Raw genomic sequence first — 25714 nt, 5'->3', positions numbered from 1 at the left:
GCTCCATCCGTGCTCACAGCCCATCCCCTGACCTCTGCTGTGTGCAGGGATGGGGCAGCACCGCCTCTCTGGGCAGCCTGTGCTGTGCTTCACTACCCTTGTAGCAAGAAACTTTTTTCTTATATCCTCTCTAAATCTCCCCTTTGTCAGTTGGAAACCATTTTCCCCTGCCCTACAGGCTGCATGAGTTCTACACTGCTGGTCCATGAGATTCAGTGTGGGAAATTCAGGATCCAGAGGAGCCACAAAGATGATCAGAGGCTGCAGCACCTCTGCTATGAGGACAGGCTGAGGGAGCTGGGCTTGTTCAGCATGGAGAAAAGAAGGCTGTGGGGTGACCTCAGTGCAGCCTGCAGTACCTAAAGGGAGCCTGCAGACAGGAGGGGAGTCAGCTCTTGGAAAGGGGAGATGGCAGCAGGACAAGGGGAAATGGTTTGGAGTTGAGGGAGGGCAGCTGGAGGTTGGATGTCAGGGGGAAGTTGTGTGCTGTGAGAGTGGTGAGGTGCTGGAACAGCTGCCCAGAGAGGCTGTGATGCCCCGTCCATCCCTGGAGGCGTTGAAGGCCAGGTTGGATGGGGCCCTGGGCAGCCTGGGCTGCTGTGAAATGTGGACGTTGGTGGCCCTGCATGGCACAGGGGGGTTGGAGCTTCGTGATCCTTGAGGTCCCTTCCAACCTGGGCCGTTCTGTGGTTCTGTGAAAAATAACGGGGTGAGAGGAGCCCAGCAGCACCTCAGCACCTCCCCGTTCCCCACCGGAGCTCCAGAAGGACTGAACTGCAGACTTCGCTCGGCTCCCATTCCGCTGAAGGCAGCGCTCGGGGCGGCCCTGCTCCCTGTTGCGGCGCTGCCGCTCCCGCCGCTGCGCAGCCCGCGGTTTTCCATGGGCCGCGCTGTGGGAGCGGTTCCTTCCCCCGGCAGCGGGCTGAGTCCCGGAGCGAAGCGGGGAGCGGGGCTGACAAAGAGCAGAGTTTTATCCCGGGGATAAATGGGTGAAGCCATCGCCGCAGACACAGCGCTGGCGGATTTCGGTGCAATTAGCTCCGCAAATACCAAGACATGCAGTCTGCAACCAGACTAAAAGGTCTCCTAAACAATTAGGGGACCGCGGCCCCGCGGACCCCTGTCATGCACATTAATGTCACCAGCCTTAGCAAAGGCTACGCGGGCTTTGATGCCGGGGGAATCCAGCGTTTGACGACCCCATAAACTTCATACCGGTTTTGGTCCCAACTCCCACGATTCGGTGGCGTTTTATTTACTGCGCCTCATAACGTTTAGTCCATAAACAAATATTGGCTGGGGAGAAGGGCCAGGGTGAGCTTAATTACCTCAACTCTGCCTCCTCTTTTGTTATGTGCATCATGGATACTTGGCAGCATTAACATTCCTGGAATTGTATCTGCCGTCCTTTGTAAAAGGATTGAATGCTACGCATTAGTTCGGGCTCGTGGGGCATTTGTGTCTCCAACAACAGCTTAATTATGGACATTGTTTACTAATCAGTATTAAATTGACAGACTATGAGGGCTAATCTGGAGATTAATACAATAGCTTGTTTTCATTTTGTCCTTCTAGCAGTTTATTGAATGCGAGATTTAAAACAAGACCCTCTTGTGAGCCTTACCTTCCGCACCGCAGCTGCGTGAGCACGGCCAGAGCCGCGCATTTGTTTTCTGCAACGCAGAGTCAGAGCAAACACTGCCTCGCTATAGAACGGCACCCACGAAGCCCACGCTGTCTTGCTGCTGCTGAGCGTGAAGGCGACAGCAGGTGGGATCAGCAGCTCGCACATCTCCAAGCTGCATTTAAGCCTTCTGTTTGCTCTGTTCCAAGAGCTACACAGAGTATCATCTCCCAAACACCAACAGAGCCCGGGCCCCGGGTAGTCATCTGTGTAGGGAGAAGATCTGATGTCACTCTGTGCAAAGTTATTCAGTGAAAGCTGTGTGTGTTTCTGGGACATCTGTTTTGTCCATACAAGATGTTAAACTCCCCAGCAGATTTGTTTTGCCTGTGCAAGAATTCCATCGTTGGCCATGAGGGCAGCCCAGGAGCTGGATGTCCATTCTGCACAGGCAGGTGCCCGTTTGGTTATGAGAAATAGGAGGGGTCATTTAGAGAAGAAAACACATAGTGTGGGTCTGCCGTGTGGTGTGTCTGTCTGTCTTGAGCACCCCAGTACAGAAAGGACATGGAGGTGCTGCAGCAGGTCCAAAGAAGGGCAACAAGGCTGTGAAGGCTTGGAGAATATGGCCTATGGGGAGAGACTGAAGGAACTGGGGCTGTTTGGGCTGGGGAAGAGGAGGCTGAGGGGAGACCTGACTGCTCTCTTCCAATATCTGAAAGGTGATTGCAGCAGAGCGGGGCTGGTCTCTGCTCAATGGTGAACAGGTGAACAGGATGAGGGGAAATGGCCTCAAGTTGCAGCAGGGGAGGTTTAGGTTGGATATCAGGAAACACTTCTTTGCAGAAAGGGCTGTGAAGCACTGCCATGGGCTGCCCAGGGAGGTGGTTGAGTCACCATCCCTGGATGTGCTTAAAAACCGTTTGGATGTGGTGCTCAGGGCCGTGATGTAGGGGTGGGCTGTTAGAGTTGGGGTAGGATGGTTGGGCTGGGGTTGGACTCCATGATCCTTAAGGTCTTTTCCAACCTGAGCAATTCTGTGATTCTGCAGTGCTGGTGGTTTGCAGCAATGACAGAGATCCCTCACATCGTGTCTCCCACATCTTCACATCTAAATTCAACTCCAGTTTTTCAGGCTGCTGGCAGCACCACGGGGTTTGTAGTCTGAGAAGCTGTGCCTGCTGATGGATGGCTTCACTGATTAAGTACAGACTAATCAGAATGCACTTAGTAATAACTAGATACCAGATTTTTGTTTTCTTTCTTTCTGGGTGATATGGAATAGGAAGTGATGCTACAGTGCACTTTGCAGCAACAGTGACTTTGGGAGAGCAGGTGAAACAGCTGGAAACATTAGGTACCTCAAGTGCTGTGTTCAGCTAGAAAGACATTGAGGCCCTGGAGTTTGTGGGGAACAGAGCTGTGAGGGCTCTGGAGCACACGTCTGAGGGAGCTGAGGTGGGTCAGTGTGCAGAAGGGGCTCAGGGGAGACTTATAGCCCTCCACAACTGCCTGAAAGGAGGTGGTGATGAGGTGTGGGCAGGCCTCTGCAGCTGGTTAACAGTGATAGGACAGAGGGAACGGCCTCAAGTTGTGCCAGAGGTGAGTCAGGTTGGGTGTTAGGAAACATTTCTTCTTCGAAGGAGTGATGCTGCAGTGGCACAGCTGCCCAGGAGGATGGGGTCACCTGGAGGTGTTCCACAATGTGGGGATGTGGCACTGAGGGATGTGGGCAGTGGGCAGGATGGGGTGGGCTGGGGCTGGGCATCTCAGAGGTCTTTTCCAACCTGAATTATTCTACTATTCTGTGTGGAAAGAGCTGTTACTACCCTCTGTCCCAGCCATAGCTGATCTCATACATGAGTTTTAATGACTGTGTGGCCCTTCAGATTTATGCTATGGAGAAGCAGCCATCCTTAGGCAAGTAAAGATGGCAAGCATTGCTGCACTGAAATGCTCAGCAGAATATCTTCAGTGGTCTTCTGGTCCATGCACACCTCATGCTGGAAGTAATTAGTACAAAACCCTAATCTTTTTTTGCATCCGAGCCACGCGGTATAATCCAGCCTTTCAGAAGGATAAGTCAGTATTTGTGAGCTCACTTGGATTTAATGTAAACAATAAAGGGCTAATTCAATAAAATGGCTCTGACCCATCAAAATCCACTCTCAGGAGCTGTACTATAGGCTGGGAGCCCACAAGGAGCGTTGTGTGTGTAGCAAACTTGCCTGTCTGCAGAACAGCTGACAGTGCAGATGTGTCTGCCCTAAAATGAGACAGTTGTTAGAGATTGTTTCTACTTTTGCTTTTTGGGGCCGTCTGCCTTCTTCTTCAAGAATTTGTGAAGTGTGATATGAGAGCTTTTCTGATTTATTCTGTTAGAAAAAGTGAAGAAAAGGGAAAGGAACAATATAAACAGGAGGAGGAATGGCTGTGTGTGAGGGTGGATGGTGATGGGACAAGGGGAATGGTTTTACACTGAGACAGGGGAGGTTTGGGTTGGATATGAGGAGGAAGTTTTTCAGCCAGAGGTGGTGAGGCACTGGCACAGGCTGCCCAAGGAGGCTGTGGATGCCCCATCCCTGCAGGCATTCAAGGCCAGGCTGGATGTGGCTCTGGGCAGCCTGGGCTGCTGGTTGGCGACCTGCACACAGCAGGGGGTTGGAGCTGGATGAGCACTGTGCTCCTGTGCAACCCAGGCCATGCTGTGATTCTGTTAAAGGAGAGGGAGGAAGGAAGGAAAGGAAAAAAACCCAAAGACAATTAGCTGGGATAATGAAATTAATTGTTGTTTTTCATTTTTTACTGTAAGATTCTTTAGAGGAGTGTAGCTTTCAGGAAACTTTGAGGATCTTTACTGATTTATCATCTCTAAAAACAAAATCAGAAGAAAGCTATTGGAAATGAAGGCATCCAAGAGCAGCTCCTGTTGGCTCCTGAAAGCTGAACCTAAAAGCTTCCAAACTTTTCAGTTTGCCGACCCTGAGAAGTTGCCCAGGGAGGTGCAGAATGGGCCTGGTGAGGTGGAGCTTGTGGAAACAGGCTGCTAGCTGCTGATGCCTTTAGGCTCTGTTGGTCACAAATTCCATACGATGTAAATAATTGGTGACTGTAGAAAAGTCTTTATGAAGCTAAAAGAGTGTTACTTGTGAGCAGCTGCTCCTTACAACTTATTTACTCCAAGGATTGTCCTTTGCTGTTGAAGGAGCTGAGTTTTACGTACCATAGAACCATAGGATGGCCTGGGTTGAGAAGGACCATAATGATCGTCCAGTCCATATATGCTTTGTATATGTGAATCCATGTCTGTAAACTGTGTATTTTAACTACTCTGCACAAAGGTTAATGGCTCTTGGTCTGCTTCTTAGCACTGACTCGTATGTCAGTTGTTTTTAAGCAGTGGTCTTGAAGGGGTGAGCATCAGTGTGTTTCCATGGGGCTCTTGGGCAGCTGATGAAGTCTGTGAGTTCAGCCTACAAAGCACAATCTGTTGTATCAGACACATCAACCAGATCACTTCACACTTTGGCTTTGCAAGAGCATCTTTGTTCATTTGTTTTAAAGCAGTACTCCTGCCTGCACACAGGCTGTCGGGGTGGAAGGGGGCACTGATCACCCGCTGGCCTCCTCCTGTTGCCAAAGGCTGTGCTGTGCTCTCTGGAAGCCAGGTTAAAGCATTCTGTTAGAACTGTACCTGTTAAGGAGAACTAAGGCAGCCACATCCTTAGCTGAGGTGGTCCAATATTGGATAATGCTTATTACAAGGGAATTAACTCTTAGCTTAGAGTTGAATCCATATGGCTCCATGCCATCCAGCTGCAGGATTGTGATGTACTTCTGTTAAACTGAGACGTTCCTGGCCGTCGGCTCTCTTCTCGTTGCAGCCATCTCTTCAGCTTCGTACAGTGAGCTTTGCTTTTTGATAGCTGAGTATTTCTGTAGTCTTTCTTTGAATGCTTGGGGGATATTCCAGCCTCCTTCAAAGCACAGCAGACCTTACTGGTTACTCCAATAGAAGTCTCACCTCCTCTTTCTATCCATCACAGACAGAGGCTTGAAACCAGTTGTCTCAGCCTGATGATAACCTGAAGGAGCCTGAACAGACACATTTCTGCTCACTTAGAAGTTTGTAGGCATTCGGACGTGTATTTCCATATGACCTCTGACCACCTAGCAGGTAAGTGTCTTTGCAAAGGAACAAGTCCTTTTTGTTTTATCCTCCTGACTTTACAGAAGGAGATTAATCACTGACTTTAACCTTCAGATTGAGTGACTTACCCCAGGTTTCAGCTATATCTGTATTACTTATGGATATGAAAAAAGAAAAAGAGGGTCTCTAACACCTCCTTATTACTTCAACACAGAGGTTTTTAGGCTTGGTATCTCCCAGACCACAACGCTTAAAGTACCTTTAGATGTTGTCTTGTATGCCCAGTTTAAGACACTGTTATCCTCAAGTACTCTTCATGACATTAATGTACATTGCTTTTCCCAAGCTCTGTGAGAAGTATAGATTGTGTAACTGCTCATCTGCCAGATTAAATTAGGATGTGTGTCCTCAGCATTTTTAGTCTCTGAATCAGAACTGCCTTAGTATCACATTATCCTCTGCTCTTTCTGCTCCCTTCTTCCCATGCACTTCAGTAGTCATCAGGCTTTGGAATTGGACAGCTTGGGGAAGGTAAAAACACTGATAATTACTCTTTTTCTTGGGGTTAAAATGCAATCACATTAGGTTTCTTCTATTAATTAGGGAGAAATCTCTAGAAGGTGGTTCAGACTATCTGCATCATGGTGTTCCTCCTCTTGGAAGGAACTGAAGATGTGATACAATTGAGCTGATGGAGCATCTTACCCTTCTACTGAAAGAGGTAATTCTGCCCCCCTACTGTACAGCCAGGTCTGCCTTTAAGCAGCTAACTCGCTGTCTTGTGTAACAGCACTCTGACTTCCTTGGAGAAGCACCATACACACGCAGAAGGGTAAGACAGCACAGGATGAAAAAGCCAGCAGGGTGAGCCAGCCTTTTTGCTGACAGTTTGCTGTGAGATTGGCTTAGAGATACCACATAACCATTCCCTGAAATTTCCTGACCAGTCTGGCTGCGTTAGAAATGGCATCTCTTACTGGCCAAGCTGTGGTTTGATAATCTCCAGCAGAGGAGTAGTGAGGTATCCTTAGGCCAGATAATGCCTTGAATTGTAATGCTGTTTGCTAATCAAATCTTGTCCAATTAGAGATTACACACACATTTAGGCATTCCTATCACCATTATCTCATTTTTAGCCTCCCAGGACACAGCTAGTTTGAAGAATCCCAGCTTCTCTTCCAAGAGGCTGTTAACCCTCTGTGTGAAACTGAAACCCTCCTCCCTGCAATAGTTTCAGTGTTCAACAAAACCAAGTCTCCCCTCCTTCACTGTTTGCTTACCTAGCTAAACTTTCACTTACTGTTCCAAGCCAGGAAAACTTGCTTGGAAAGTTTTCTGAAAAGGTCATTTAAAAACCCTTTTCTGAAGCCTGTCATGAGCTCCAGAATGGTGCCTGGTCTGATGTCATGGATGTCAACATGGGCTGTAACTGAAGTCCTTTCTGAGCTTGGAATCGTTCCACGTTTGTTCAACGATGTTGCTTTCATTCCTGGAAAATGATAAGCTTTTCTGTTATCTTTCTTTTGTCTCTTGCAGATTGTCTTAATCAGATTCCTTCGTGGCATCCTCAGACAGGACTGTCTGTCAGCTCTGACATCTTGAGGATTGTCTTTGACCTCTGAAATCTGCCTGCTTTGAGGCAGTAGTAATTCTCAGTCTGTTCCTCCACCTAATTCTTGCAAGGCTCTTCCCGTGTTTACAATATCAGGTATAACTGAACACACTCAGGATGAAGATTTCATGCTTCCTCCTTTCTCTGTGACATTTTCACTTGTTTTTTCTTTCTCTGACCCTGTTTTTTCATGTGATTCCTCTGGGAGAGTGTGTGAGAGTTCCTGTGCAGTAATTTGAACCTGCCTATTGAGGAAAGGTGTTTCTCTACCAACTTCCTCCTTCCCCTGAACTATTAGAGGCAAAAGGATGGCTTTTTGAAAGGAGGAACAGAGATTTGTCACATCCAATGTAGTGCTGAAAACCCTCTGCCCATCTTCATTGCTGATGGGAAACTGCACTACTGTGGAAAGGCAGTACTGACAGCATATCCTTAAAGCTGATGCTAACCACATGAGAGTTCAAAAAGCCACCACAGAACCCCTAAAGACCCTGAGGATGTGCTCTACACAGTCTCCTTGTGAGATACTGAAGGCAGCAGTATCCTGGAGCTCAGCCTGCTGCCAGGACTCCTTCATTGTGATTATTAGTGTGCTCACGATTGGGATCCAGGGTTAATAACCTCGTTGCTAGTGGACAGGCCCATCTGCCTTTGTTTTCTGCTCTTCTCAAAGCTGTATTTGTGCCCAGATGAAGTCAAACCTCTTTAGATTACAACTGATGACAGAGATGCAGAGATGGAAATAGCCATCAAGTCTCGAGTTGGGCTTCCCTACCATAGCTCCACCTCGTGCTTCAGGAAAGGAAGCATTCAGAGAGGAAAGTAACTGGCCTGCATTAATTAGAGACTTTTCCTCTGCTTTGCCCAGTGACAGGCTGTCAGTCAGTAATTACAACGCATCAGTAACCCCCAACTTTTCCCTGCTGTTGCTGCTTGGTGAGCTAATGAGGGAGAGCTGTGCAGAGTGCTTTGACGTTGCACAGAGGATCCATTACTTCACTTTCTGAAAATGGGATTCCAGTTGTAAGGTTGGGCTTTACCATGATGATGTTGCTTTGTGTTCCCAAGGCACTCTGTGAATTCCCTTCTGCTGGGGCTCAGCAGTAGGTGTGCTACACTGCACTGAGGCACGCTGCAGCACTTGCCTGTCTTTGCTTCAGAGCGGAAGGAGGATTGTCCCCATTCTGTTGTGTGTGCTGATGATCTGCTCCACCTCATTAGCCCAGCAGTGCTGCTTAGTGCTGGGAGGATGACCCCGAAAGATCCACCCACCTGAAAGGGATGAAGAGAGGCAGCCCAGACAAGGCTGCCAGCTCTGCTTCCTCCATGGGAATCACTTTGGCAGGAGTGAAGGAAATGCAGGGATGCAAAGGGGCAGTGAGTTCCTGTCTCTCTTGTAGGCACTTGGGGTGATGGATGAGATCATTCCAGCCCAGGATTTTTAAATCACACGCATGCATATAATAGTAAACAATACACATTCAATAACACATATAATACTGGATATATTGGTGCATATGGTGCACCAATGGTGCATATAATACTGGATGTGTTCAAGACGTGTCTGGATGTTGTACTAAGGGATGTGGCTTAGTGGGGAGCTATTGGTGGTAGGTGGACGGTTGGTCTGGATGATCTTGGAAGTCTTTTGCACCCTTGGTGATTCTATGGTTCTAAATCATATTCAGTAATCAACAGTTCAGGTCCTGATTTGAACTAAGTAGACCTCAGCTGGGGAGCTGACCTTACTGTCTCTATGACATTTACAAATGCCAGCTGCTGGGTTATTTTAGATGTTTTCTCAAGAACTCGATGTGCACAGAGATCCTATGACCAGCCCCCTCAAGGAAGCATACGTGAAGTGCTTTCCCCTTTAGTTTTGTAGGATTATGAGTTTAAAAGACTTCTGATTCTTAAAAGCAGTCCTTTATAGCTGGATGAAAAAAAAAAACCAACAGTCGATTAAAGTACAACTCTGATCTAACCCAGCTCTCAAAAGCTGGTATTTGAATAGGGTGTTATTTCAGTTCCAGGCACTTCAGCAGATTTTACCAGATACTTGGGTTTGAACATCATATATCATGTGTCTTCTGACACCGGTGAGATTTCAGTACATACTCGAAGGCACTAAAATATTTTGCTGAACAGGGATGTTACAAAGTATGTCCTCAAATTAAAAATAGCTGTAGTTCCTAAAAACCTCAGTTGTCTCAGCCTCTTTGGCCAGGATCTGCTGGAATTAATTTGGGCTGCCTTGGTGTCATAAGAAGGGACAGACACACATTTGGGTACAGATCCAGAGCACCGACTTTCGGAGCGAATTTCTCCTGTGTAAAGCAGTTGTTAAGACCTCAAAAAAGAGATTTGAATGGAGAATGCTGTTGGCATAGCGATAACTATCAAACTGAATGGCGTTTTGGAAAGAACAACACTTGATAACAGCTGTGTTTGCCTTAAGCATTTTTAGAGTTCAGTTCAGAGCAGTTCTGTACCATATATGTAGAATTTTTATGCAGAATTTGCATACAGAAAGCATGGAATGCTCTTTACTGGGTAAATTATTTGCTTCTGCTATTTATTGCACTCCCTCCTTCCCCTGGGCACACGTGGCTGCAAGGATTTGAGTTAGTTGAGAAAACAGGTGTGCCTAGTCAGAAGAGCAAAATGCCTGTATTCAAGGGGAAAGCAAGATTTCTGTTTCAAACGAGATGCATAATGCAGTCCTCCCTTTGGGTCCATCTAAACTGACCTTTTGGCAAGAGCAAATTAAGGCACAGATACCATGGCCTCATCCCATAGAGATGCTTCAACTCTATCCCTATTAGGCAGAAGATTGAAGTGCAGTCTTAAGCCATTCCTCTGGGTGGTACTTCAGGTCATCTATACATGGACTCTTCATAGGGACCAGGAGGGAATGTACATGATAAAGGTGAACCAGTTCAGCAGCTCACTTGAATTGGAAGGGGCAGTTCTGTTGCTCTTCCTTATGCACCTAAGTGGGTCCATTCCTTCTGCTGCAGCCACTCATGTGCTTGCCTGACTGCGTGGTAGAAGCTGAGCCAACTCACCAGCAAGAAGGATAAAAGGAACTCATTTCTTTTTCAGTTGGAACAAATATTTTCCCACAGGTGGAGTGAATTGCACTGAGGGTGTGAATGGTCAATTTCCTCAGTCAGAGCTCATCTCAGAAGATTCTGACCTGTTTCCCAGAAGGCCAAAGATCAAAGTATTGCAATGCACACCCTGCAAATCCTGCCTTGTGTTATAGCTGGATGTGGATTTGGAAATGGAAGGATTGGGGACGTGCAGCTTTCTTGGAAGTTCTGATAGTGGAGATACAATGAGTAACAGATGATACCACGACTGATTTTGGCATTTTTGCTTTTCTAGTCATGTACTTATTTCTGAGTCCTTGGGGTGGAGGCTTTCTCATTCCTCAGTCTTTGTGCAAATTACTAATAGTTCAGCAGGAGATTTTCTTATAATCCAGCAAGGATGGAAGCAGAAAGACACAGTTCTGCTATGACTGTGCCTTCTGTGTAGGATCTACATCCAGGTTTTAAATCGTGGTCATTGCTTATAGCTATCTTGGGCTTCTGGTCTGTGCTCCTTGTGGCATTTGGCCTTCAGTAACTGGAAAGGCTGCCATTCCCCACTGCCCACCCAACCTCCCAGCTGCAGTCAGGGTTCCACAGGAGAAGCATGGGTGATGTGGTTTAGCTAATGCTATTAGCACTCCACTGTAAGAAAGGGGAAGATAATATGAGTGAAACTGTGTGAAAGCAGGAGGGTTTCAACCCCCAAAAAAACAGTCAGCAAAAGGCAAAGAAAATCCATGCAGAACCATGGCAACTTCTCCCTGTGCCCACTGTCACCAGTCAGAAGAGCCAAAAGCAGACACAGCACCTCTCTTCAGAACAAGAATTTTATCCTTTATAATAAACTAGTTTTGCTTATATTAAAACTAGTTCAGACTGCTAAAATAGTGTGAAACAAGAGGAAAACATCAGGAAACCTTGAACCAGACATTCACGATGGTTACCCTGCAGGTAGTAGTTGAGGTCTAAGCCAGGGAGATTTAGTCCATCTTATTTCTTCAGTCTTCCTGCATGGCACTGAAGGAAGAGTCCTAGGCAGCAGCAGGCACTACTTAGAGCCTAATGTCCCTAGGGCTGAGATGTTCTCTGTTCCATATGGCTGAGCAGTGATTAGATTTCATTTGTGGATCAGGAGTAAACTGGCACAGGTTGCCCAGAGATGGTTGATGCCCCATCCCTGGAGACTTTCAAGGCAAGGCTGGATCAGGTCCTGGGCAACCCAGTAGGGCTGTGGTGACCCAGTGCACTGCAGGGGAGTTGGACTGGATGGCCTTTAAAGGCCTCTTCCAACTCGAAGGATTCTATGATTCTATCTTCCATGTTCTTTGTTTGTATGTAACCTATAAAAAGCTTCATTGTCCTAAGGGAAAGATTCTGGGCTAGGGAGGAGCTGTGCCATTTTGGAAACATCTTCTTTTAATTTTTGTTCAGGCTCAGATCAGCGTTCGTCTCTCAAGGCTGCAGTACACATCGAGGGAGGCAGGCTGTATTCCCATGGTTTGAAAGGGACAGAGTGTCTATGGGATGAGCCCTCCCCACTCCGTGTCCCCTTGTGCTTCCCAAGTGCTTGGCATTCCATACAAATTACAGTCCTTTGTGGTACAGAATACTGTGCTATTTTAACGGGCTGGGGGGGTGGTGGTGCTGGGGGGAACATAATAGGTTGAGGAGTATTTTCTTACTATGTGAGATGGTTTGTTTAGGCTCCCATCCTGCAACCAGGGCCAAAGGCATGGACCCCAGCAGCCCTGTGGGATTCTGTGAATACAAGAGGTCTTCTCTACTATCGCACCCTTGAGTATCACTTCATGTGTAAATTCTGCTGTCAGCTGCTGCTTCTTGGTATAGTTAAACTGAACAGTGAAAGGGAAAGGAGCTATCGGGCACAAATCCCATAATACCCATACACAACTGAGTCGCTGAGCAATAGACAGACAGGTGCTAGCGTTCGTTTCAGGTGGGGGAATGATTCTTAAACCTGGAATCCAAGAGGAGGTGTGAAAAGAACAGGCAAGGCAGAAGCTTCCTTGATGAAAACTGTTGAAGTTTACACTAGGAGACAATAAGCAAATTACTGACTTGGAGAATCCCATTTTCAGGAGTCTGTGAAAAGTGTTGAGAGAAGGCCCGGAAGATCAAAAGGAGGCAAAAGCGTTAACAGACCTTCCTGAGAATGAGAATGTGGAGCAGGAGCCTTGTTAGAGCCTTTTAGGGTGACAGCACAGAGAGGAGAGGGACATATATACTCTATAAGGTAATCTAAAGACTTGGGCCCTCCCGGCTTAAAGCAAAAAGAGCTGAGAGCTGGCAGCAAGAGCCACTAAGCCCTGGGGAGCCACTAAACAGCTGCATCACATATATTGTTTTTAAGATTTGTTTTCTCAGAATAGTTTGGTTATAATATCTGTCCAGATTCTGTAGATCCAGGCTGCTTGCACTGACAGCAGTAGAAAACAAACAGCATCCCTGGAGCAAAGTATTTTTAGTTAGAACATGAGTCTGTACACAAAAAAACTGCGGATCAGAAATGATTTTTCTAACTTAAAAACCTGCTTTTCATCAACATCTAGCATTTCAAAATTGCAGTGAACTCTCACAGCCTCTCCTACGACTCATCCATCCACCCTCACTGACAGCACATCCACCCATGTCTCCGTCCACACCAAACCAGCAGAGGTCACACATTTAAGTATGTGTGCAGGTGAGCAACCTTGCTCAGTGCCATAAGGTGCAATAGGAAGGCACTGCATGGGTGAACAGTAACTGTCAGTAACTGTTTATCAGGAGTTGTCAGTTTAACTGCTGTACTGGCAATGTTGGCATGTGGTATTTTGGAGCTGAAAGCTGTCCTCAATCGGCAGTGAAGAATCACAGAATCACAGTGGTTGGGTTGGAAAGGACCTGAAAGATCATCTGGGACTGGTGGCAGGATCACCCATCACTGAATCAGGCACCAGCTCAGGCTGCCCAGAGTCCCATCCATGGCATTGGGCACCTCCAGGAATGGGGCACCCACAGTCCTCTGGGCAGCAGTGCCAGGGCTTCAGTCCCCTCTCATCTCCCTGGATGTCTAATCTAAAGCTCCCCTTGAGGAAACTCAGAACATCCGCGTGCTCTGAGCTGTACCTCAGCAGTGGCTCTTCCAGCACCAACTCAAGAGGCCAACTGATGCACATGCTCGTGTGGTCAAGCACAGAGAGCTTCAGTGTGGCTCCTTGTGTTTAGGACTGTGAAGGGACAGAGCCAGGATGTCAGAATATAGGGGATGCTTTAATCAAAAGTTGAGAAACAGTGGCTTGTGAATATCTCCCCATGGTCTGCACAAGTTGTGTAGCTCTTTTCACCTGCTAAGCTGCAGAGACAGGTAACTTTCAAGTCATGATTCTGCAGACTCCCTTTACCCTCTTGGTATGAGTAGAAACAGTGACAGCTCGTGTAAATACAACATGGAAAAGGGGCTGCTTTCTTTAAAGGTATGTCTCATATCTGAGAATCCCCACTAATAATGCCTAGCAGGCAAGGAGGAGGAAAGTACCAGGAGCAACATGAGTGAGGCCCTGCATCCTGAGGCATTATTTTAAGTTGTTCTTTTAAAAAAAGGTTGGCTTTTCTGAGGAGCTGTATGGGTTAGGAGGTAGTAAAGGATCACTTTCTGTAGGGCTCAGCCATATTGCTTAGATAGCTGGCAAGAAAACACGCTCTCAGAGATTGCTTCTGTTGGACCTGACAGGAACTGCATCGCTGACTTCAGTGGGATCTAGCTGAGGCCCTTATCTGTTAAAGAAATAACAGGGACATGAGTGTTTTCCCTTCTGTCTCCCTGCTTTGGGCTCTTCTGCCCACCACAGTGTTCCTGCTTTCTCAGGCTGACTTGATCGCAGCAGCGTGTGCCTCTGACCCAGGGAGCTCCTGCAGAGGGGAGAAAGTGTTGTGCTGCAGCTTTGTGCTCAGGCAGCTCCTCCGATTATGAATGCAATAGCCTCAAAGAATCTGAGGAATCACAGATATTCTGGGGGAAAAGAATCCGTTGGCTGAAAGTGGCTGCTTAAAAAAGGAAAAGAATGAACCAGCATCTTGATTCAACACGTCTGTTATATCAATCATTTACACTGAGTGGGCAGCAAAGATATGATCTAAGAGAGGTGCGGGATTCTTCGTTCCTGTTAGAAGCTGAGCATGCCTTTGGTGTGAAATCAGAATGTTTTTATATTGGCTTGGTCGCCAAACGTTTTTTATCAGCTCATTTCAATGGTAATGTGGCAAAAAGGGTGGAGCTGGTCATTATGTTTCCGACTGTGCATTTCTTGAAGGGCTAGCTATTTCACAAGGCTTTATAAGATGTGGACTCTGACACTTTCAGGCCTTGAGGGTTCTCCGATGTGCTGATTTCCCCCCTGCGTTTCTCAAGCTTGGGTTCATATTGAGATATGAGCCCTTCTTTTCCTTGGAGGAGGTTCTAGCACGTGCCCACTTACTGATAATGCAGTCATCCTCAGAGCTCGCTTTTCTCACATTTAAAGCAAAAAGAAGATATATTGGGATAAAGCAGCAAATGCCATCACCTGCTCCAGGAATCAGCAGGATGCTGCTCAGACTGATAAGCAGCTGGATCAATATCCATGTTGATATTTTGGCATCCAACTGCCCATGGATTTCACTGGGAATTCAGACACTTAATTGGGATTTAGTTTGAATATCTCTGTGCACCTGGCTCTGTGCCCGGTATGAGGTGTTAGCAGGATCAGCCCCCCAGCTCATATGCTCAAATCTGCCATGATCTTTCTGTAGGCAAGCCCATATGCTCCCCGGTGGACTCACTGCAGTCATCTTTTCAGAATTTAAGTTTGGTTATGAATGAGGAGCTTTCCATATTTCTTTGACCTGTGCAGCAATTTCATTGCCTCCAAGGCATCACAGAAGCAAAAAGAATAATTAGGGTAGTTTAGCAAAATACAAGGCACAAGCAAATAATTGTTTCAGTGATCAACTTAAAAGGATGGGAATGCTGGGCTTCCTTTGTGGCTGGTGCCTTTCTCCTCCCTGGATTTAGAACCAGACAGTGTTGTCTTTTGGTGGTGCACACTGTGTGAATACTTCCACTGGCACAGGTTTGGACTAACTGAAGTGATTGGCCTTTGCTAAGGAGGCAAAATCAGAGCTTATATATCCCAACCAGGAACCAAACAGCTCTTAATGCCAAGCCAGCCTCTCATTCTTGTTTTCTTGCTGTCTCAGGACCAGAAAATAATTTCCTTAAAGACCAATTTCTCTATAGCTGAGATTGCATTTGACAGTGGGAGTAATGCAGAAGTACTGAGTTCTGAGCCCTTTGGCTTTGCAGTTCTGACAGCCCTAATTTAGTGCAGATAGATGGTACAAAGAATGTGAGTAGAAGGCATAGAGGGGCAAATGGGACAATGTATGCCACGTCTGTCACTGCCGCTGGCTTCTACTGAGTGTCTGCATTGCACTTGTCAATCATTCAGTGTGCTTTCTGTAGCGCTCACCACTGCAAAATGTTGATGATTCAATATTAAAAGCAGTCTAAAAGTGATGATCTGCCTGCATCGTGCATTCTGAAGGGATGGATGGGTGGATGACCTTGCATCCAGTTGTTGTACAAAACATGTGTCTAGACAAATGAGAGAAGCCTGAAGAATCGACATCTTTATACTGCTGTCCATCGCTCCACCGAGCCTTGTGCCATCTGCAATCTTTATCAGCATCAGCACTCTCTTCTGAACTCTGATAACGTTCTTGAATGGCAGCAGTAAGATGTATCCCTGTGCTGTACTCCTTGGAGCTCTCAGACTACATTCTTTGCCCCTTTGATTTCCCACATGCAGCTGCTGCTTGCCCATATTTGAGCCACAGGCTGTGCTGAATCACTTTTTATAAAGCCTTGTTTAAAACAACATTTTGTGAATATTTTTCTTATTTACTTTGTCAACTCCACTGCTTTTTGCCGAATTAATCCATAATCGCTAAAACAGGTAAAGCTTTGTAAGACCTGTATTCCATTACATCAAGAGGATCGATGCCTTGTGAGACTTTGGTTTTGTAACTGGTGGCATGTCATCATGACTTTATAATAGTCTTACCTGGAATTGATGCTGTGTTGACCCTTTTTTCATATATATCATCTGCAGATTGTTTGAGGGCTATGGAAGTCAGAGGACCATCGCCATGTGGAAGAACCCTGCCTAACTGACATCCAGAACTCGGAGTGGCTCCAGTAGAAGATACTACAGCCTTGACCTGGCTTTGAGAGGTTGTGCACAACTGGCAGTGTCCACACCGGAGTGAAGCTTTCTTTAAATGCCTTCACGTTTTGGAATACCAAGAGTGCCTTAAGGTAAGAGGCCATAGATGAGACAACTCCTTCCCTTAATTTCTTTGTACTTTGGTAGTGTTTGCCAGCTCATCTTTTGTATTTCCCAACTTAGAAGTTGAAGTATTTCTCTAGTTAGCACTTTCTGCAAATGGTATTGTAGTGTCACAGAATCACAAAACAGCTGAAGTTGGAGAGGAACTTAAATACCATCCAGTCTCACCCCTTCCATGGGCTGAATGCCCCCTACCAGATGGGGCTGCCCAGAGCCCCGTGCAGCCTGGCCTTTGGCACCTCCAGGGATGGAGCATCCACAACACGAGCAGTAGATTAATCTCCAAGCACTTAATGTACATTTCTAGTAGCAGAGACCGAGGAAAGGTGCCTTACAAAGAGAAAAGGAAAAGACTGCTCCACAATTACTTTTCAAGACAAACATTTCGGCAGTTTGCCAGAAAAACGTGAAATGCTGCCCGTCAGCATCAGCTGCAACATGCATCCTCCCCCTGCAGCCTGTGCCACTGACATCTTTCAGGCCTTTGAATAAAGCTCAGGAACAGTTGTATTTCAAGGAAAGGCCAGGATTCTTTGATTCATTGCTTGTGTGCAGGCTTTGTGAGATGCACATAACTGCATATGTTATTACGCTTGAAATATTTTGTATGCCGTTACTGCATGTTCATAGACCAAAACTTGGTAGGCAGGTAGGAACCTGAGAAGGAGGAGAAGCATAAATCAAGGTATAAAACTGCCCTGAGTAGCATTTTGTGTTTCACTGTTTTGACCCAGAATTAGAGGATAAAGGCATTTTCCACTGGTGCATTGCTTTTTCCTTTCTCCGTGTGTCTGTTTTGGGCTTGTTGGAGTTCTTCATTAAATCCAGAATCTGTATCAAATGAGCTGTAGTGTGCTGCAGCACATAAAGGTTTCAAAGCAACAATTACTCTATTATTTCAGCAGAGATTACCTGTTTGAAATGAAACCCACACTGACCTGGTCCTCATTGTGATACTGATAACAAGCCACGCTGCCCCATCTTTATCTTACCTCCTACAGGGTAATCCTTTCTTCTGGAGCTTAATTCTGCTAATAGCACCCTTGACTGGTTGCCAGACAACAACCACAGGCAGGTGAAAAATGAATGGCTCCAGTGTGACCGGCGATAACTGCTAGAGAGGTTTTATTCTCAGAGCCCCTCCAAAACATACAAGTGGACTGGTGGGCAATCCATTACATTCCTTGTATGCTTCTCCCTCCTTCAAACTGATTATTCTGTGATGATCTCTTCTACGGTTTCAGATTCTTTCTCTTTTTTTCTTCCTCCTCCAAACAACAGTAAACAGTAATTCCAGATGGTAGAAATTACTTTTAAATTAAACCAGTTAATACAGAGAGTGTATGCTTATCTAATCCCCCTTTTTAAGTGGTGAGGATACAATGCAAATGGGTAAAACTGATGTGCAGTGAAGGTATGCAAAACAGTTTGAGATTGCAAAAGGTTTTTTTTTCCTCCTTTTCCTGATTTACTGTCCATGAAAATGAATTATAGACTCGCGAAGAAAACAGAAGTTTTTATTTGCTGAACTCAATAGGCTCCTTTCTGGGGACTTGAACTCTGCAAAGTGCTGAAAAAAAGATTACTGCATTCCACTGACAGTTCTTCTGTTTGAACCAAACGGGAGGGAGGACAGTTTGCCGTGCTCTGCTTCCCAAAGAAACCACAGGGCTCTTTGCTGTCCCTCTGCTCCTCTTGATAAATGATGCATCCCAGCCTCGCTTTAATTTTGAGCAGTTCCTCTTCAAACCAGTGAGTGCAGGAGATACGTAGCACAGTGCAGGTTTGTACCATGCAGGAATCACAGAATCATACAATTGCTCAGGTTGGAAAAGACCTTAAAGACCATTGAGTCCAACCGCAACCCAACCATCCCACCCTAATCTGACAGCCTCTGCTAAATGAAAAGCCTTTTTCCGACAGAAAGTGGTGCCGATGGGCATCGTTTCACTTCAACCAGTGGATATGCAGAATTTGCATCGGCTGAAGACTTAGTAGGGACTCACTTGTTTTTCCAAAGTGATTTTGCTTTTACCATTTGAGTATTTGATTATAAGGCGACTCGTTAGTGCTAAGGGGGGAATATGGTTGGCTTCGCTGGAAAGTATAAAAGTATTCACTGTTCCTTCAGGGAAATCATTTTAATAGATAACAGCATGTTGTACAACGTTTCATCAGTGATATTTAGATCTAAATTAGGAGCAGTTGTGAGATGGGTTGCCGATTTTCTTGTGATAAAAGGGAAATAGTTCAAGAAATACGGACCAGATGTTATCTTAATCCGATCCTCATGTACGAGAGCACACTATGAGACAGTAATAATAGTCCCTTCTACCTGTTTCTAATTTTCCTTCTCTGCAACACCCCCTGTGAAAAATAGATTAAACCAACACATCATTTATGAATCGGCGCTGGGCGGGTTTGAGTTTGCATGGAATGCAGTGTGCGGAGGTGCAGCGCTGCGCCGTGCTGCATGTCTCACAGCGCTCGTTTGACAGCGCCGCTTCACACAGCAGCTCTCTGTGATTTAAAAGCAGAGCGGCCAGTTTGGGTTTGAATCAGGCTTTTGGTTCAGCATATCCTTACACGGTCTCAAATTTGTCATCGGTGTTTCTAGGCTGTGTATGTTATACAATCCTCAGCAGACCGAAAAAGAGGGGGTTGATCCTCAGCTGCTGTAAATCAACACTGATCCATTGATTTAGATGGAACTACACTGATTTGTACCATCTCATGGTCTGGACGAAGTATATTAACTTTCCCCATGAAAATCCTTCACAACAAAAAGCTCCATTCACAGTCCTGGTGGATAAACAGTAATTAATGTGTCTCTGTTCTCGTAATAATGTTTAATACCTGCATCATTTCCTCCTTGCTGGAGCAGTTGAAACATTACTCTTTGCTTTGACGTAAGAAGTCGAGTGCTGCGCATTTGTAATATTTGGGACAGCTTTCTTTGTAACTCTCCATCTGAGCTAAAACTTCTGCTTGAATACTATGCATGAGGGGGAATGGTTTTAAAGTGAGACAGGGGAGGTTTGGGTTGGATGTTAGGAGGAAGTTTTTCAGCCAGAGGGTGGTGAGGCACTGGCACAGGTTGCCCAAGGAGGCTGTGGATGCCCCATCCCTGCAGGCATTCAAGGCCAGGCTGGATGTGGCTCTGGGCAGCCTGGGCTGCTGGTTGGCAACCTGCAGACAGCAGGGGGTTGGAGCTGGATGAGCACTGTGCTCCTTTGCAACCCAGGCCATGCTGTGATTCTGTGATTCCATGAATGTGTAGCATTGCAAATGAATTCCTCCCTCTGTTAATCCAATAATTTTTTATATTGGGCCTGTATTCCGAAGCCCTGCAGATCTTTTGAGGGCCTGTTTTTTGCATGAAATGCTCCGAGTCAGGCAGTGTAGTAAGACGTGAGAGGTGAATCAACAGGAAGAGGAGAGGGTGGGATCGTAAGGAATGGCACGAGAAGGTGCAAAAGCAGGGTTTGCGTTGTCACATGCTGTGGACTGCTCACATCAATGGGAAAGCTGTCATTTGGGATACGAGTGCTTCAGAAACTTGAGTGGACAGTTTGGCTGGCAATCAAAATGAACTAAAGGAGAGATTTAGATTGGATATAAGGATGAGGTTTTTTTGCAGTAAGGATGGTGAGGCACAGCACAGGTTGCCCAGAGTGGTGATGGATGTCCCATCCCTGCAGACAGCCGAGGTCAGTGGATGAGCTCTGAGCACTGATGGAGCTGTGGGTGTCCCTGTGCATTGCTGGATGTGGGACCAGAGGGTCTTAAAGGGTCCCTTCCAACACACAGTTATTTTGTAACTCTATGAAGCGAAGTGTGGAGTGGATGAAAATAGTGATAGGAGAGAAAAGCTATGCGGCAGACAGCGTGTGGGTTGGGAAGGCTGGAAACACTGCAGCAGCAGAGCTCAATACACACATCTGAGCAAAATGCAAACTGCAGCCTGGAGATCTCCGTGCTAAAAGGCACTGGTGGTGGTGATAGTGGGGTATGTAGGTTAATACTGAAAGCGTGCTATTAGTAATGACCAAAGACCTTTAGCCTCCTGTCCAAAATCCCTTTTTACTGTATGGAACGGGAAAGTAAACTCTATCATGTTGGGCTATTTAGTAAGCTATTAGTGCATTCATCTTTTCATCATTTGACAGGTGGAAGTAGTAGTCCAGCTTTTAGTTTTAATTATAAGGGATTCCAGATGTAGAATAGGACATAAATTAAAACCAGATCTACTCATATGTCTTTTCAAAGTAAGCCAACTTCAAGGTATCTGCTTTTCATTTCAAAACGTTATTAAAGCTATTACTAAGAAATTCATAGTCTTTGCGTGCTCCAATAATTGACACCTTTAAAGTGACTAAACAGATTTAGAGTGTGCAGAAAAGTAAATTTGTCTTAGAGAATGACTCTAATCATCCATTTACATATAATGGACAAATCAGTGTTTGTGCTGCCGAGGGGAGGTGAGCAGCCTGTCTGATGGCTCTGACTGCTCCTCCAGCCCAGGCGGCCGCTGGGTGTTAGCTTGGTTCTGTGCTGCTCTGCTGTGCGAGCAAGGAGACAGAATGAAGGCCTGACCCAGCGCCAGTGGAAGCCAATGGGAGGCTTTTGATGAGCCCTCTATCGCAGCCTCCTCCTCTCTCATTGACTTTCTGTTACGTTGTGTCGGAAGTGGCGTTTTTTGAAAGAAAATTAAATCCAGAACTGCTTTTTTTTTTTCCAGTGGTAGCGTCTTTACCCCCCAGCTGTAACCAAACCTGCAGATTCCTTTCTAAAAACCCTTTATTTCCTCAAGACCTATTTATCCAGTGGTACGGTATGACCATGCAAATACGCTGTCCGTCTGACTTCATAAAAAGTTTCTAATAATTAGAATGATAGCTGGCAAGTCTGATAAATTAGAGAAATAACTTGTTTGGTGTAAACTGAGCCTGTTTCTGAGGCAGAAATGTTAGGCTTTTATCCTCTGGAGTGTGATTGAAAGGGTGAGAAGTTAATTTGGCAGCTTCGCTTCTATGGTTTCATAATGTTTCTCCTCCCCCCTCCCCTCAGCTTCAGGGAAGGACTGTGATTTCAGTACTTTGCGCCTGCCCTCATACAAGGCAAGAGCATGACCCGAAACGAAACCCCTCTCCCCAGGGCACATCCTGAGCAGTAACAGCTTGGCTCAAGTGTTTCTTATGAACAGCCGTCCAGAGCACTTGATCTAAATCATGCCATTTCCTTCACAGTATGGCACAGTTAACAAGTCAGTGCATCAACACAATCTGCAGATGGCAGTTCAAAAGGTGCACGTTCCCCAGCAAGATAAAGGGCAATGAGTTCCATGGGTTAGCTCATTACTTGGATTCAGGCAGGGGCTCCGTAGGGGTGTGAGGGAGGAAAAGGGGCAGCAAACCTGGAGAATGCACGTCTACACAAATAAAGGCAGCGTCGCAAGGAGCGTGTTAGTGAAGGAAAGTGCAAACAGCTCGCAGAGAATGGCTCCCTTCAGGGGTGGCAGCTTCACCCCCGAAACACAGGATAGGGGGTGTGACAGCAGAGGCAATGCGCAGTGCCTGAGTGCCATCATTTCTGCTAGCAGACACAGTGCCCTTTCCCAAGCAAAACCCCAGACAGGAGAGGCAGAGAGCCATCAGTGAGGCCTGGAGCTCTGCACTGCATCCTGCCTGGGAGTGAACTGAGCTCTGTGGCATCACAGAAGGGTTCTGTGAGAGTGGTGTGCTCTCCTGTGCAAATGGCATCGGGGCTGAGCGTCCAGTGGAGAATCTCCAAGACATATTGGTCCTTTAGACTTCAAAACAAGCCTAAATTGGAACCATATTGCTGGAATGCTTCTTAGCTAACATTTATATTACTTCAGTTACCAAATCCAGACTAAGTCCCAGGACTCGGCAGGGGAGGACATAATATATTAGGAAGTAAGATGGGGGTGTGCACCTCTGGCCTCCTATTTTATATAAATGCACAAAAAGTTTCTACACACGAGCAAGGAAATTAGTACAAGGCCCTAAAATGCTGATTTCCAGTGGCAAACGGGGGCAGCCCGCCACCCCCTCCCGTCGGCCCTGACCGTTCTGTGCGTGCCATGCCTTGGGGATAGTTTGGGTTACTTGGGGCAGGACTGTCGCATAGAAGCTCAGGTATCAGAGCAGATAATTGTACACATATAGCTAGATACAGTGAATTGTCAGAGGATGAGATACATCTCGGGAGACCAAACAAGCCTCCCCTATACCGAGCTTTGTAAACGAATCTCTTTGGGAACTATCAAGATGGTGCTTTACCACGATTTTCACTGCTGGGGGAAAAGGAACTCTTCCGAGATGTTTGTTTGCTAGCTTGGATCAAAAGCTGGCGAGTGAAGGCTTTTTTTTCTTTCTGCACTCACATTGGTATGAATGCACTGAAAGGCTCTATCGCATCCTGCAGCAGGGGAGTTCGGGGCAGGTTAGGATAGAGGGGAAGCAAACCCCCTTCCCCCACTCATAGCTTCCCATCTACAAGGGATGACTTTGCGGTGAACTCCCTGCTCTACCTCGCAATGCTTTTGGAGAAACAGTGCTAAAACTGGGAAGGGCAAACCCTGAGCGGCTGTAGGCAGAGGTGTTTTGAACTGAGTTCATTCCTTGTGTGATCTGCTTGATTCAGTAGAGTTATGCCAGAGAGAAAACTGGCTCTTGTGTGATCAATGTGTCGTGTTTCTTTGTTTAGCTTATCAAACAGGTGCTTAGCAACAGCATCTTCCACCGGGTTATCCAGGAGTATTCACTTGTTTCTTTCATTATCTTTGCTTTAAGGATAAGCTGTGCTCAGTTTAAAAGTGTGCCCACTGGGACATGCGGGTACGCAGCACGTTTTGCAAGGCACTTTCCGTATCCATTTCTTACAGCAGCGCCTGCAACTGCTGGATTTCTCAGTTCAGTGAGATGAACGGAGGCTCTTTAGCCGCAAGTCATGGATTTTTCGTGCTTTGGTGAGTTCAGCCTTAAGCTAAAGCAGCTGAAGGGGGCTTCAGTGAGGAGTCAAACTCAATTTCATTAGGAATGCTCCGGTTTCTGCTGAGATCAGCAGAAAACAAGTGAGCCCCAAAGGTCTCAGACCTGAGCTGTCAGGCAGCAGCCTCCATTCAGCAGGTTGTTCACAGCTGGCGCAGAGCACAGCTCGCTGTCCCGTGTAGATGGTGGAGGGCTTCATTCATGAGATCTGCAGCAGCCCCAGCTTGCCTCATCCCTTATCTCTGTATGCTTCACAGTCATTGCCCGTAGAGAAAGTGTTGCTCTTTTGTTTGGCTACTTTACTTTCTTAGGTTACACCTTAAGTTCGGCTCAGTAAAGTACACCTGACAAACAAACGTGCATGACTTATGAAAAGGATTATATGACATGGTTGCTTGTCACAGCAGGAAACAGGCCTTCATGAATTAAGTCCCCTCCATCCTCCTGTGGCTGTGATTTTTCTCCTAATGACGACTGTCAGAGAAGAGCATGGTCCGTTCCGGTAGTTCTTGCTGATCAGCATGCTCGTGTTTCTTGGAACTGCAGTAGAAATATCTGGTGTTGTGTTGAAACAGAATCCCAGACCCTCGCAGTGCCTTAGTCTCCCAGAAAGCGTTCTGCATCTTTATCATGAGCCATCAGTGTTATGATAGCACAGGGAGGCCCTGGGGACTCTGGTGTGCAAGGAGCCATATGCTGAGACATGAAATAAAGAGCTCCATCTCACACAGGCAGTCAGCAGCAGAGCTGGCACGCAAACCGAGGTCTCCTGCCTTCCAGTCCCATGCTTTCATTGTGAAATCACTCAGTTCTTTCAGCTGGAGATCCAGGCTCCATTCTTAGCACTGTAGTTTCTCTGTGCCTCATGGAAACACCAGGACTGGGCTTTACAGACTCTCTGCAACTCTATCCCTTTTGGGCTGTAATTGATTTGGAGTCAGGTGGTGGTGTAACATAACCCGTATGGAATCTGTTGGTGAAGCTTATGGCCATTCAGGTAAAAAAAAAAAAAGATGAGAGGATAGAGGAGGAGTGGGAAGTGCAGTGTTTGGTGTTGAGTTCTGAGGTTTGAAGCTGCAATGTTTTGAAGGAGAAAAACTTGTAGATGTCTTGGGTATTGAGAAATCTGCTTTACCAGCTCTGGCACCATGCTCTTGCTCAGCTTGCCCATGGCAGCTTGTGCTTGCATTGAAGAACCTACAGAGCCCAGCTCTGGTTAGTCTTTAAACCGGCATGAAAATGCAGTGAGCTGTAGGATTCTTCCAATACATATATATATATATATATATGTAAGACAGATATTGAAAAGAAAAAAGAATTGCCACATTAGTGGCTCTTTTTTGCCTGGTTGTGTTGATGCGGAAAATCTGTGAACATCTCTCTTCCTTTAGCTAAATTTCAGTGGTATTTGTGTGGCTAAGGAAGATTTTCCAGTGTGGCTCTTGGGTTTCTTGAGGTACTGCAGTCAGTTTGGCGTTATTTGTAGATTGGAATTGCTGGTTCTAGACTGAAAGTCATGGAAAGTCATGGAGGTCTTTGACAACCTTCTGCCCACAGAGAGGCTGTGGGTGCCCCATCCTTGGAGGTGCTCAAGGCCAGGTTGGATGGGGCTCTGGGCAGCCAGGTCTATAGCCTGAAGAAGTGGTTGGCAGACCTGCCTGCAGGTGTGGGTTGGAACTCAATGTTCTTCGAGGGCCTTTTCAGTCCAAACCACTCTCTGATTCTATGAATGAACAGAAAAGATCTTCACTGACAGAACTGGATATTCTGATCTGGTAAATTCATCTGGGATGACATACATGATCAGTCAAAAAATTGTTCTTTCTGA

The 25714-nt window shown here is 46.2% G+C and overlaps 1 long non-coding RNA gene across 1 annotated transcript in view; it reads left to right on the top strand.

Moving 5' to 3' along the window:
* The first annotated feature begins 7340 nt into the window (after positions 1 to 7340).
* The window catches only part of LOC122176624, a 40027-nt gene continuing 21653 nt past the window's right edge, over positions 7341 to 25714 (top strand). The window contains exons 1-2 of the long non-coding RNA XR_006177782.1: positions 7341 to 7482; positions 16634 to 16839. This is a non-coding gene — a long non-coding RNA (uncharacterized LOC122176624). The remainder of the gene's footprint in view (positions 7483 to 16633; positions 16840 to 25714) is intronic.

This window comes from Lagopus leucura, unplaced genomic scaffold (genome assembly GCF_019238085.1).
Source record: "Lagopus leucura isolate 7727_CA_CO unplaced genomic scaffold, USGS_WTPT01 Super-Scaffold_1, whole genome shotgun sequence".
NCBI lineage: Eukaryota > Metazoa > Chordata > Aves > Galliformes > Phasianidae > Lagopus > Lagopus leucura.
Note: the sequence above shows the minus strand (reverse complement) of the source record. Positions and strands in the feature narration are given on the sequence as shown.